Source organism: Nomascus leucogenys, chromosome 6, assembly GCF_006542625.1.
Source record: "Nomascus leucogenys isolate Asia chromosome 6, Asia_NLE_v1, whole genome shotgun sequence".
Classification (NCBI taxonomy): Eukaryota; Metazoa; Chordata; class Mammalia; order Primates; family Hylobatidae; genus Nomascus; species Nomascus leucogenys.
The window spans coordinates 38,844,216-38,856,614 of NC_044386.1; positions in this window are offsets into that span (position 1 = coordinate 38,844,216).

Here is a 12,399-nt window from a genome sequence, read left to right on the forward strand (position 1 = left end):
TCTAAACTGTTACTCATCAAGTAATGTATAAATATGAAGTTTGAAGAAAGTTGAGAAGGAGGAAAGAAGAAGGGTCTTAATAGGCTTTGTTTGACACTGGTTGTGGAAGGTATTGCTGGGGGCAAATTGGGTAGTAATAGAGAAATTTTAGGCAAACCATTAGTTTCAGAGTAATTAATTGTGGTTCTCCTTCACTTTGGTTCTATTGAAGATACACAAAGAAATGCTTTGCAGAATATAGCCAAGGCTTTATATATATATACACACACACACACACCCCCACACACATACATGAAATATATACATAAACATGATATATATCAATATTATATATATGTTTTTGGGGGGGATACAATATTTATTATGTGTTGAACTGCCTCCCTTCACCGAAATTCTTTTTTTTTTTTTTTTTGGAGACGGAGTCTCGCTTTGTCGCCCAGGCTGGAGTGCAGTGGCGCAATCTCGGCTCACTGCAAGCTCCGCCTCCCGGGTTCACACCATTCTCCTGCCTCAGCCTCTCCGAGTAGCTGGGACTACAGGAGCCCACCACCACGCCCGGCTAATTTTTTTGTATTTTTAGTAGAGACGGGGGGTTTCACTGTGGTCTCCATCTCCTGACCTCGTGATCCACCCGCCTTGGCCTCCCAAAGTGCTGGGATTACAAGCGTGAGCCACCGCGCCCAGCCCCTTCACCCAAATTCTTATGTTGAAGTCCTAAGCCTCACTACTACCTCAAGATGTGATCTTATTTGGAAATTTACTTGTAGATCTTTACAGAAGTAATCAAGTTAAAGTGAGCTCATTAGGGTGGGCCCTAATCTGATGTTACTGATGTCTTCATTAAAAAAGGACATTTGGACACAGAGTGAGGCCCTGTCTCTAAAAAAATAGTATGAAACAATGTATATTGTACTTTTTATGAATGATTTATGATATTTTCATTTTTATCATATTTTTACTGCCTATGAATTGACTTTAGATTCTTAACCTCTTTTGAGATGTAAAGATCTGCAAATAATTTGTGTTAAAAGTAACTTAAAAAGTATTAGCCATCTTCTAAGACTTGTAAATTTGTGAACTACTCGGGCAGAAATACATATTATTTCTATTTCTCAGACACAGTATTTAATAACTACTAACTACATATTATCCATAGATAAGTGTTACTCCTGAGGGAGAAAACTTTTCTATTGCAAACACTCCTTGATTAATCTGAGTACCCAGTCCCTTGCTTAATCTCTGTAGCTTTCATAGGTGGACAATTCCAAGAGTTCTAATGCAACACTCATTTTCACCTAGAGCTAATAAACATTTGATTCTTAGGTGATCCAACTCATTGGGCATCAGTAGTTTTTTAAATATATTCAGGCATTATTGCAAAACTATAAAATATTATGTCTTTTTGTACTTGAACAGTAAGAGTATCCTACTGGTGGAGTGGTGCCAACATATAGTAGACTAATCGCAATTATTTCTAGAATTGGGTGGTAATAGGGGCTGCTCCCTAGTTAGTATTAACATAGGAAAAGATCTACTCAAGCAAAACTTTTTTCTAGTCATTTGTTTTCATTTGGGATCATGTGACAGTCAGTAATTTGGAGCAGGTACAGAGAAGGGAAAGAACAGCCACAAGAAAATAAAGAGAATTAATAATGGACTCAGGAAGAATCGTATGAAGATGACTCTCATTAAAAATCAATGAGACACTGTGATGTTACCATTAAGTTATTGCTAAGAGAGTTGGAATCCAGAGAAAGTAGAGTCTACTGGGTAATATGCCAATAATAGGAAATACATTGGACACATATTTGCCCAGGAATAATTTCAGTTAATGATGCAACAAAATCAATAGGTGAAGGGTTTCCATTATCTTACATTAAGCTAACCTGTTTTAATGAGGAGCAAAGTATTGAGGTACAAAGGCTGCATGACTGTGACCCTTGTTTGGAGTTTTAGGGAGCTAGACATACCAGCTACCTAATCCTTGAGTAAAGAACTTTATCATCTTAATATGATGGTCTGAGATGTCTAGGGAATATTCGGAAGGGAGGGTACTAAAGAAAGGCTAATTCCTCTCCTCTGTCATCAGTTGTTTCTTGGGTGTATTGAGAAGCTCCACCCTAATTTCCCTTTCCTCACAGAAAAGGGAGAGCTCTCCAGCACTTGGTTCAGAGATTTGTTTTTTTAAAAGGAAAATGTAAAGAGTTTATTTTTGCATGGCTTCTATGAATTGGAGATATTATTTATCCTCACTACAATTGGAGTTCACTAATCAGTTTATTTAAGCTCATAGTATCTGTGTCAACAGAAGTATGCAAAAACAGAGCTCTTTATTTTGTAGGAGTTACCTTGGCGACATTATTTGAGGGGATTATTTGAGTACTCACTTGCAGGATGAGAGGCAAGGTTATGAGCAGGTATGTTTCTAGCTAAGCACTCCCCCCGCCCACCTTATTTTTAGCCCTGATAGAAAGAATCCTAAAGTTGGAATGCGCTTCGTAAAATCTAAGCATATTACACTGCCAAATTAGAGGAACTGAAACCATCCCTATAAATTTTATAAAGTTAATCAGGGAAAAAGGGAGGGGGAAAACAAAAATAAATTAAGCTTGCAGTACATTCAGCATTAATCATTAGGTCAGCTTGTTCTCTGACCCACGTCCTCACAGTTGTTTGCCTATTGCCTCAGAATCACGTAGACTCTGTTAGAAGATTATAATTCCTCTTAACTGCTCTATAAATAACAACTCGAACATTTTAAAATGTTTAGTTTTCCCTTTGAGACATTCTTTCATGTCCTGCATAACAGTGAAACTACTGACACCCACTGGTCTGAAGGGCCACAGGGAAAGCTGACTGAGCAAAGAATGTAGTTTTCACAGCCCGATGCTTTCATCCTCCTAACCCCAACCAATCAATGACCTCAATTTTCCATTAAAAATCCACAATCCCCTTAGAAATACCAGACCAGAACTCCTTCGGGAGGCTTATTTGATGGTCTCCTCTCATCTCCTTGCTCAGTACCCTGCCATTGTTAAACTCCTCTTCTGTTATAAACCCTGCTGTCTTAGTGTGTTGGTATGTTACTGCACAGCAGGCAAACAAACCAGTTGGTCCTATGACAGAAGCATGGGCAGCCCTTTCAGAATTCAAATAGTAAGGAAATGAGGTGTGGTATCTCCTTGATGGCGTGTCCATTAAAAGAGAGTGTTGTGACCTTTCCAGGAGCACTTTGCTGCCTTACATTCTCAGGTAGAGCATGCCATCAATTCCCCTCTCCCAGTGGAGAAAATAGGTGGGTGAGATTTGGGATGTGAGCCTTATCTGGTGAGGGATAATTCATATTCTGTTCACCACAAAGCAAGACGACACGTTTTAATTAAAAATATTAAAGTGGAAAAGCAGTTATGGATAGATTTGCAAGTGCCTATCCATACTATAGTCATTGCTTAATCTTGTTTTCATTAAATAATTGTTCCCAGTAGAGGGGAAAGGGAGAGTTGAAGCAGAGAACTTGACAGAGAATGATATTCCACTACCAGCCATTCCAGGAACTGGTTTTATTTTCTATTTTGTTTTTAAAATTTTTATGTGAATTATTATGGGTACATGATAGTTGTATATGTTTATGGGATACATGTGATGTTGTCATACAAGCATACAACGTGTAATGATCAAATCAGAGTAATTGTGGTATCTATCACCTCAAGCATTTACCATTTCTTTGTATTAAAAACATTCCAATTCTACGTTTTGAGTTATTTTAAAGCATACAATAAATTGTTAACTATAGTCACCCTGTTGTGTTACTAAGTACTAGGTCTTATTCATTCTAATTGTTATTTTTGCACCCATTAACTAACCCGTTTCTGTGCTCTCCTCCCCACTACCCTTCCCAGCCTCTGGCAATCATCATTGCATTCTCTACTTCCATGAATTCATTTTTTAAAGCTCCCACATTATAAGTGAGAACATGCAATATTTGTTTTTCTGTATCCCGATTATTTCACTTAACATGATGTCTTCTGGAACCGGTTTATTTTTGCCTCTACTTTCTGTTTACTTCAGCTATACACCTTCCTTTTCATTTTCTATAAGATGTAGAACCCAATGTTTTGCCTCTTCCCTTGAATTAAATGATTATCCTTAGTTACATATTATTCCCATGGCTTTATTCAGGAAAGAGTTCCATTTTATTCCAACTATAATGACAAAGTTGAGAGACCCAGTATAGTAGTGACCTTGTTCTTTGCAGAAAAGCAACATGAAGCTATCTTAAAATTGAGCTCAAATTCTCTAAGATGAGAACAAATAATCACAACTTGTGCTTTTTGGTGACACCTGATAGTGTCACAAAATACATAAGTACCTTTCATTTCTTGTTATTTGTCCTCTAGATTTGCTGAAAGAGTGAGACTTCATGAAAATGTTAAAAATGTAATATGTGGAATATCTTGACAATGTTCCTCACAGCTCTGTAAAATCGGGCAACCTGTTCCCACTCTGGACCACCTCCCCACTATCCTTGTGCATTGCTGCTCCAATCACACTGGACTCCTTGCTTGATGTTCAACTTCCCGGGCATATTCCTACCTGTGGAACTATGCACTTCTTTCTCCTCTGTCAGTAATGTTCTTCCCTTAAATATCCACTTGCCCTCTCTCCTTATTTTGCTGAAGACTCCTATAACCTCTGGTGACAGGTGTACTCTGGGCTGGCCTCAAATGAATCACAGCCTTTTGTAAAACCCTCCTTTTGAGTGTGGGCACACCTGTGACTTGCATCTAACTGAAAGAATATGGCAAAAGAGATGGGATAGTACTTCCATGATAACGTTACCTTATATGGCAAAGGTGAAAAGAATTTTTCAGATATAATTAAGAGCTCAAATCAATTTGACTTTAAGTTAATAAAAATGGAGATCATACTAGTGGGGCTAATCTAATCAGGTGGCTCATTTAAAAGAGTGCCTAGATTTTTCCGGAGCTCAGAGACTGTAAACTACAGAGAATCTTTTCTTCTGGCTGGGTAGAAGCATCCTGCCCTGAGTTCCACAGTTGGAAGGAAATGCATTCTCCTAACAACTACATGAGCTTGGAAGACGCACCTGAGCCTCAGATGAAACCATCTCTGGCTGACTCCTTGATTGCAGCTTTGTAAGATCCTGAGCACAGCACACATTGAAGCTGAGGCTGGACAGTGGGTGTTGTTTTAAGCCACTAGGTTGTGATAATTTGTTACCTAGCAGCAGAAAACTAATACACCTCCCTTTGGTAAGATGTACCCCATCTACCCTCTCTGTCCCTTTTCGCCACTTTGTTTTTCTTCATAGCCCATATCCCTTTTATATTTCAAATAGTTTAATATGTGTGTGTGTTTTTATTGTCTTTCCCCACTGTGGTATAAGCTTCATAAGTGCAACTATTTTGGTCTTGTTTGTTTACTGCTCTGTCCACACTGTTTAGAAAAGAACCTGGAACATAATAAACACTTAATATGTATTTGTTCAACAAATCAATAATAATATTCTTCTGACTTCTTTGTTTCCTCTGTCACTCAACTGACTTCCATATTTCCAAGTTTCCCACAAAAGAATTTTTTTATTTCTTCAATTTTTATCTTAAGAGGAACTTACCTCTCAGCAAAAGAGAAAATTATGTCAGTCAATACCCTAACAATGGAGGTTTACAATAGATGCAGAAAAAACCTTTGAGAAAATCAAATATCCATGCATGATAAAACTCTCAGTAAATTAGGAATACAGGGAAGCTTCCTCAACTTTATAAAGAATATCTACCAAATAACCCCACAGCTAACATCATACTTAATAGTAAGAAACTTAGATTTTCCACTAAGATCAGGAACAAGGCAAGGATGGTCCCTCTCCCTACTGCTTTTCAATATTATATTGGAAGTCCTAGCTTCTGTGAAAGACAAGAAAAGAAAATGTATACAGATTGAGATGGAAGAAATAAAACTGTGTGCAGATGGCATAATTGTCTATTTAGAAAATTGGAAAGAATCAACAAAAAAAATGTTGGAACTGATAAGTGATTATAGCAAGGTTGCAAGATGCAAGGGAATCATAAAATTTCAATTGCTTTTCTGTGTACCAACAATGAACAGGTGGAATTTGAGACTAAAAAGAATACAATTTCATTAGTATCTTCCAAAAATAAAATACTTAGATATAATTCTAATAAATATGTATAAGATCTATATGAGGAAAACTATAAAACTCTAATAAAAGAATCAAAGAACTAAGCAAATAGATACTCTATGTTCATGAATAATAAGATTCAATATTGTCAAAATGTCAGTTCTTGCCAACTTGATCTATAAATTTAATGCAATACTAGTCAAAATCCCCCAAATTATTTAGTGGCTATCAATGAACTGATTATAAAGGCTATAATGGAGAGGCATACATTCCAGAATAGCTAACACATTATTAAAGGAGAAGAGAAAGATAGACAGACATTACCTGACATCAAGATTCACTATAAAGCCACTGTAATTAAGACAGTGTGGTATTGGTGAAAGAGTAGACAAATGCATCAATGTAACAGAATAGAGAATCCAGAAATAGACTCACATAAATATAGTCAAATGATCTTTGACAAGAAAACAAACAAAACACAATGGAGAAAAGAGGAGACTTTTTAACAAATGGTGCTGGAACAACTGGATATCAACATGCAAAAAAAAAATGAGACTAGACAAAGACCTCACACTCTTCACAATAATTAACCCCAAATGGGTCAAAAACCTAAATGTAAATCAAACAACTATAAAACTTCTAGAATATAACACAGGAAAAAAATCTAGATGAACTGAGTTTGGTGATGACTTCTTAGATCCAATACCAAAGGCATAATCAATGAAAAAAATAAATGGAACATCATTAAAATTTAAAATTTCTGCTTTGTAAAAATCACTGTCAAGACAATAAAAAAGCAAGACACAGACTGGAAGAAAGTATTCACAAAAGATATATTTGGTAAAGAAAAACATACAAAAAACCTCTCAAGTATCATACTTATTAGTAAAAGTGCCACTAAGTACTGGAGTAAGCAGTTATTTAGATTTTATGAAAGAGCAGGAATGCTTTGGCCACTGAGAAATATCTTCAGCAAAAAACACCTGAATTCAACATGGATCTAGAATGACATTTGAACTTGTGAGCTTCCTAGTCCAGGCTGAGGATATGAGACAGCACTATAGAAATTCTCATTCACATACTAGAAGGGAAAAAGAAACGGGATTGTGGTTTTAATATTTTAATAGCTACCTTAGGTCTAGCATGTTGTACAATGATGTTCTTATCTGAAAAAATTGGTCAACTCTGTACCCTAACTCACAGAATCTATGCCTGTTAAATTCTGATTGAGTTGAAAAAATCCGGCATTTAAAAGCCATGCATTCTACAATGTCAAATTCAAATGATTTCATTTTCTGTGAGTCTTAGAACCTGTTTGGTTATACATCACATGCATAATCTTTCATTCCTAGATGACAACATTGTATGTTGTAATACACACACACCCTCATTTTAAAGCTTCTTTACATATTCATTCAACAATACAGTTAAGTCTGGGCTAATTGGGTATATAGTTTTGCTTATCTCAGTTAAATTTAGAGAATATTTCCTGAATTTTCTGCACACATAGTAATGAGAACAAAGGTCCAGAGATATTAATTTAAGGAAAAGAGATTCAAATAGGGCTTTCACTTCTGTGTTACTCCACTTTTCAACAGTTCACTGAGTATAAGCCAAGGTGCAGCAAAAGACCACCGGGCACTTGACAAGGGACGAGAAGAAAGGAGAAGGGAGGAGAAGTAACTAAATGAGAGAAGGAGTTAATGCATGGAAGAAAAGAAAATAGTGCAGTGTGGGGGGAAATAAGATAGATTTTTTTTTCATATGCTAAAGTTTCATTCATAATTGTATACACAAGTTTACATCTACTGGGAGTTTAGAAATGGGTTTGTTATTGGCATACATTCATTCAGTAAATAACCACATTCAGTAACTACTATGTGCCAGGCAGTGTACTGGGTGCTGGAGATATACCATGAACTAAAGAGAAAAAGATGGTGCCCTTAAGAAACTTATATCCTGGGGAGTGGGCATGGGAGATGCGATACAAAATAAATAGGGAAATCAAATAGTAGGTTATAAAAGTGCTGTGGGCAAAAAAGGTAGAGCAGGAACAGTAAGAAGGATTAGGGTGTCTAGGTGACTAAGGGTTAGAGAGAGAAGCAGGTTACAGTATAAATAAAGCAGTCAGGGCAGGATTCATTGAAATGGTAATATTTGAGCAAAGATTGTAGGAGATGAATTTAGCCAATCAGCTTTCTGGGGGAGTTTGCAGCAGAGGGAAGAGACAGAGCAAAGGCTCTGTGGGGGTAGGGTAGGAGTTTAGTTTGGACATGCTGAGTTGGCATACTACTGGACATCCAAGTGGAGAAGGCAAGTCAGCAGTTGGATGTACGAGTCTGGAGTTTGGGAGCAAGGTCTGGACTAGAGATAAGTATTTGGGAGCATTAGCAGAGAGATGGATGATCAAAGCTCAAGTCTGGACGAAATCACTGAGACAGTGAGGGTACAGAAAGAAGAGGACCAAGTCTGTTCTGAGATGCTCAAAAATTGAAAGGTTGGGGAGAATTTGAAAAAAAAGTGAAGGAGATTGAGGGGAGGTTTACTGAAGGATGGAAGAAGAGCACAATTACTCCCTCCATTTTCAAAACTGGTTAATGTTGGTAAGTTTCAAAGCGTGTTTGCTCTACCTAATGAAAGTCATCTCCTCTCCTGTGGGAGGCAATAGAAATTATGCAACACTGGCAAAAAAATAATAATAACCTTGGTCTCAAAACATGTACCAAAGGTGGGGGGTGCCAAGATGGCTAAGTAGAAGCAGCTAGTGCATGCTGCTCTCATGGACAGAATGAGTGGGGCATAAACACTATCTCTTCAACTGGATCATCCAGGTAGACACACTGGGATTAATTGAGGAAGAAAATGACCTATGGAGAACAGAGAACAGCTAGACAGGATAGCCACCCACATGGGATTGATACAGAGCCAGGGCAGGATCCCCACCATGGAAAACAGTGAGTGAGTGACAGCCCTCATGGACTCACATTTCTGCCACAGACCTTAGCAACCCTGGGCTCAGGAGATCCCCACTGACACCCCCCAACCCAGGGCCTCCAGACTGACAAGAGAACTGCATGGGGTCTGGGCAGACCCATAGCTCAGATGCATGCAGAGACCCAGGGACCTTGGATCTCCGGCAACAGTGGCTGTAGCAACAGCAACTGGGGAGGCCAGGCAACCTACAGAGTAGGAGAAAATATTTGCAAACGGTACATCTGACAAAGATCTCATATTCAGAACCTATAAGGAACTCAAACAGATCGACAGGCAGAAAACAAATAACACAATGAAAAATGGGCAAAGGACATAAACAGACACTTCTCAAAAGAAGACATACACACAGCAAACAAACATGAAAAAATGCTCAATATCACTAATCATTAGGGAAACGCAAATCAAAATGATAAGATACCAGTCAGAATGACTATTATTAAAAAGTCAAAGCATAATAGATGCTGGAGAAGTTGCAGAGAAAAGAGAATGCTTATACACTGCTGGTGGGAATGTAAATTAGTTCAGCCAGTGTAGAAAACAGTTTAGGGATTTCTCAAAGAACATAAAATAGAACTACCATTTGACCCAGCAATTCTATGATTGGTTATATACCAAAACAAATATAAATTTTTCTACCTTAAGACACATGCATGTGTATGTTCATTGCAGCACTTTTCACAATAGCAAAGACATGGAATCCACCTAGATATTCATCAATAGTGGACTGGAGAAAGAAAATGTGGTGACCGAGCATGGTGGCTCATGCCTGTAATCCCAGCATCTTGGGAGGCCAAGGCAGGCAGATTGCTTAAACCCAAGAGTTTGAGATCAGCCTGGGCAACATGGTGAAACCATCTCGAGAAAAAAAAAAATTAGCCAGGCAAGATGGCATGTGCCTGTAGAGGCTGAGGCAGGAGAGTGGCTTGAGCCCAAGAGGTTAAGGCTGACATGAGCTGTGATTGTACCTCTGTACTCCAGCCTGTGTGCCAGAGTAAGACCCTGTCTCAAGAAAAAAAAAGAGAGAGAGAGAAATGTGGTACATACACACCTTGGAATACTATGCAGCTATTAAAAATGACATCATGGCCTTTGCAGCAATATGGATGGAACTGGAGGTCATAATCCCAAGCAAATTAATGCGGGAACAGAAAACCAAATATCACATGTTCTCATTTATAAGTGAGAGCTAATCATTGAGTATGTATGGACACAAAAAGGGAACAATAGACACAAGGGCCTGGTTGAGGGTGGAGGATTGGAGGAGGATTAACAACCTTCCTATTGAGTATTATTCTGATTACTTGGGTGACAAAATTATCTGTACACCAAATTCCCATGACACGCAACTTACCCAATTAACAAACCTGCATATGTACCCCTTGATCCTAAAAGAAAAGTTGGAAAGTGGAAAAAAATGTACCAAAGAGAAGACATGTTTTAAACATATGTAGAAATTAAAGAAACAAATCTTTTAGTTTAATGCTAGGAAAACTATAATGAGAGCTTTTTATCTGAAAAGCGCATTAAAAATTTTCATTAGGCAGTAATCCAATTCCTAATACTTTTAGTAACAGCAGTACTGTGGCAGTAGGTCTTCCCCACCTCCTCAACTCAAATTTACATACTAATCTCCTCTAGAAACACCCTGACAGATACACCCAAAATAATGCAGTACCAGCTTTCTAGGTATTCCTTAATCAGTCCACAAGTCCACCCCTTCTCAACTTGGCACTCATATGTACCTCCTCAAATCATACTTAATTTTCAAATAAAGACAATAGCAAGGCAATAGTCGCACCTAACATGATTCAACTAATATGAACCATCCTGCCTACAACCGAAAACACATTATTCCATTACCCAGAATCTGGTTTTCAGGATTTCAATATTTGGGACTTTAATCTTTTGGAATTTTGATTTTCGGAATTTTAGACTTTAGAAATTTTAGATTTTAGTGATTTTAGACTTTAGGGATTTTGATCTTTAGAGATGTTGATCTTTCTGTATTTCAACATTCAGGATTGTGGCATTCAAGACTGTGTCTTTTGGAATTATGATCAGCACCAGACTCTGGCACCTAATTTTTCTTGAATTCTCTGACTCTGGGATGATAAAAGCCATCTGTCATCAAAAGACCGTGTTAGCTTAACTAGACATGAAGGTTAACAACTTTTCTTATGCCTGATAGAAATGTGCACATAAAATTAGTAGTAACTTGATTTCATCTAATGGTAAAAAGTGGCTAATAATTCATAAATACATGTACTTTAAATTAAAAAGACTAAGATGTGCATAAGTGCAAATCCAGTTATTTTATTACTCTAAGTATAAAAAACTTAGATTAATTAAAGATATGACTAGAATAAACTAGAAAATGAAAATTACCTAGATTTACCATTATCCAAAAAAATTATCTCCTTTTTCTTGATTTATTACCCAAACTTTAAGAAGTCCACAGATTTACTCGATAAACAGCTTTTTATGGTTATAAAACTAAAGGAGGTGGGAGCAATTCCTGTACATAGTTTTAGAAATTTATAGCAAATATATCAACATACCGAAGGCCTGTCCTTTGATCCCAGTCAAAATAAGCATATTTACTCTTTGCTGTGAAGAATTCATGACCTAACGTTCCTAGCTGGTTGAGTGTAATTTGGAAGAAGGCTTAACACAGATCAAGAAAGCTGACCTCATAAAACACAGTAATGTCTTGTGGAATTTAACTTAGGTTTAACAGTTACTCTATGTATAAATGTTATAGGAACTCATAGAACTTGGCAATAAGCAATTTCTAGAGGAGAATGTAAAATAAATTATAAAAAGATGTTCTTCACTTGATATTACTACTAAAAAAATACTTGACCTGTTGGTCAATACGGTCAAACAGTTATGAATGACTAACACTTTCCGAGAGGTTCCCAGTGACTGTCAGTAAATGATACCTTGGTTGATTTGAATAGTTCTTCATGTTTATTAACATTGAGAAGCTAATATTCATAGCCAAAAGCACTAGGAATGTTTTTTCAAAGTGTTTTTTGGCTTGCACCGCAGATGGCTTTGCCTAGGATGATACTTCCCTTGTTATTTGTCAAAATGCAAAGATAACTCTTTCATAGATAATTGCCCTGTGTTTATTTATATTGTATGTTTCCATGTTTGATCACTATTGATGTGTTTGCTTGCTCTGGTTGATTTTCATTCAGATTTTTAATGCTAAATAAAATACCAAAAATAAAATAAGTAAA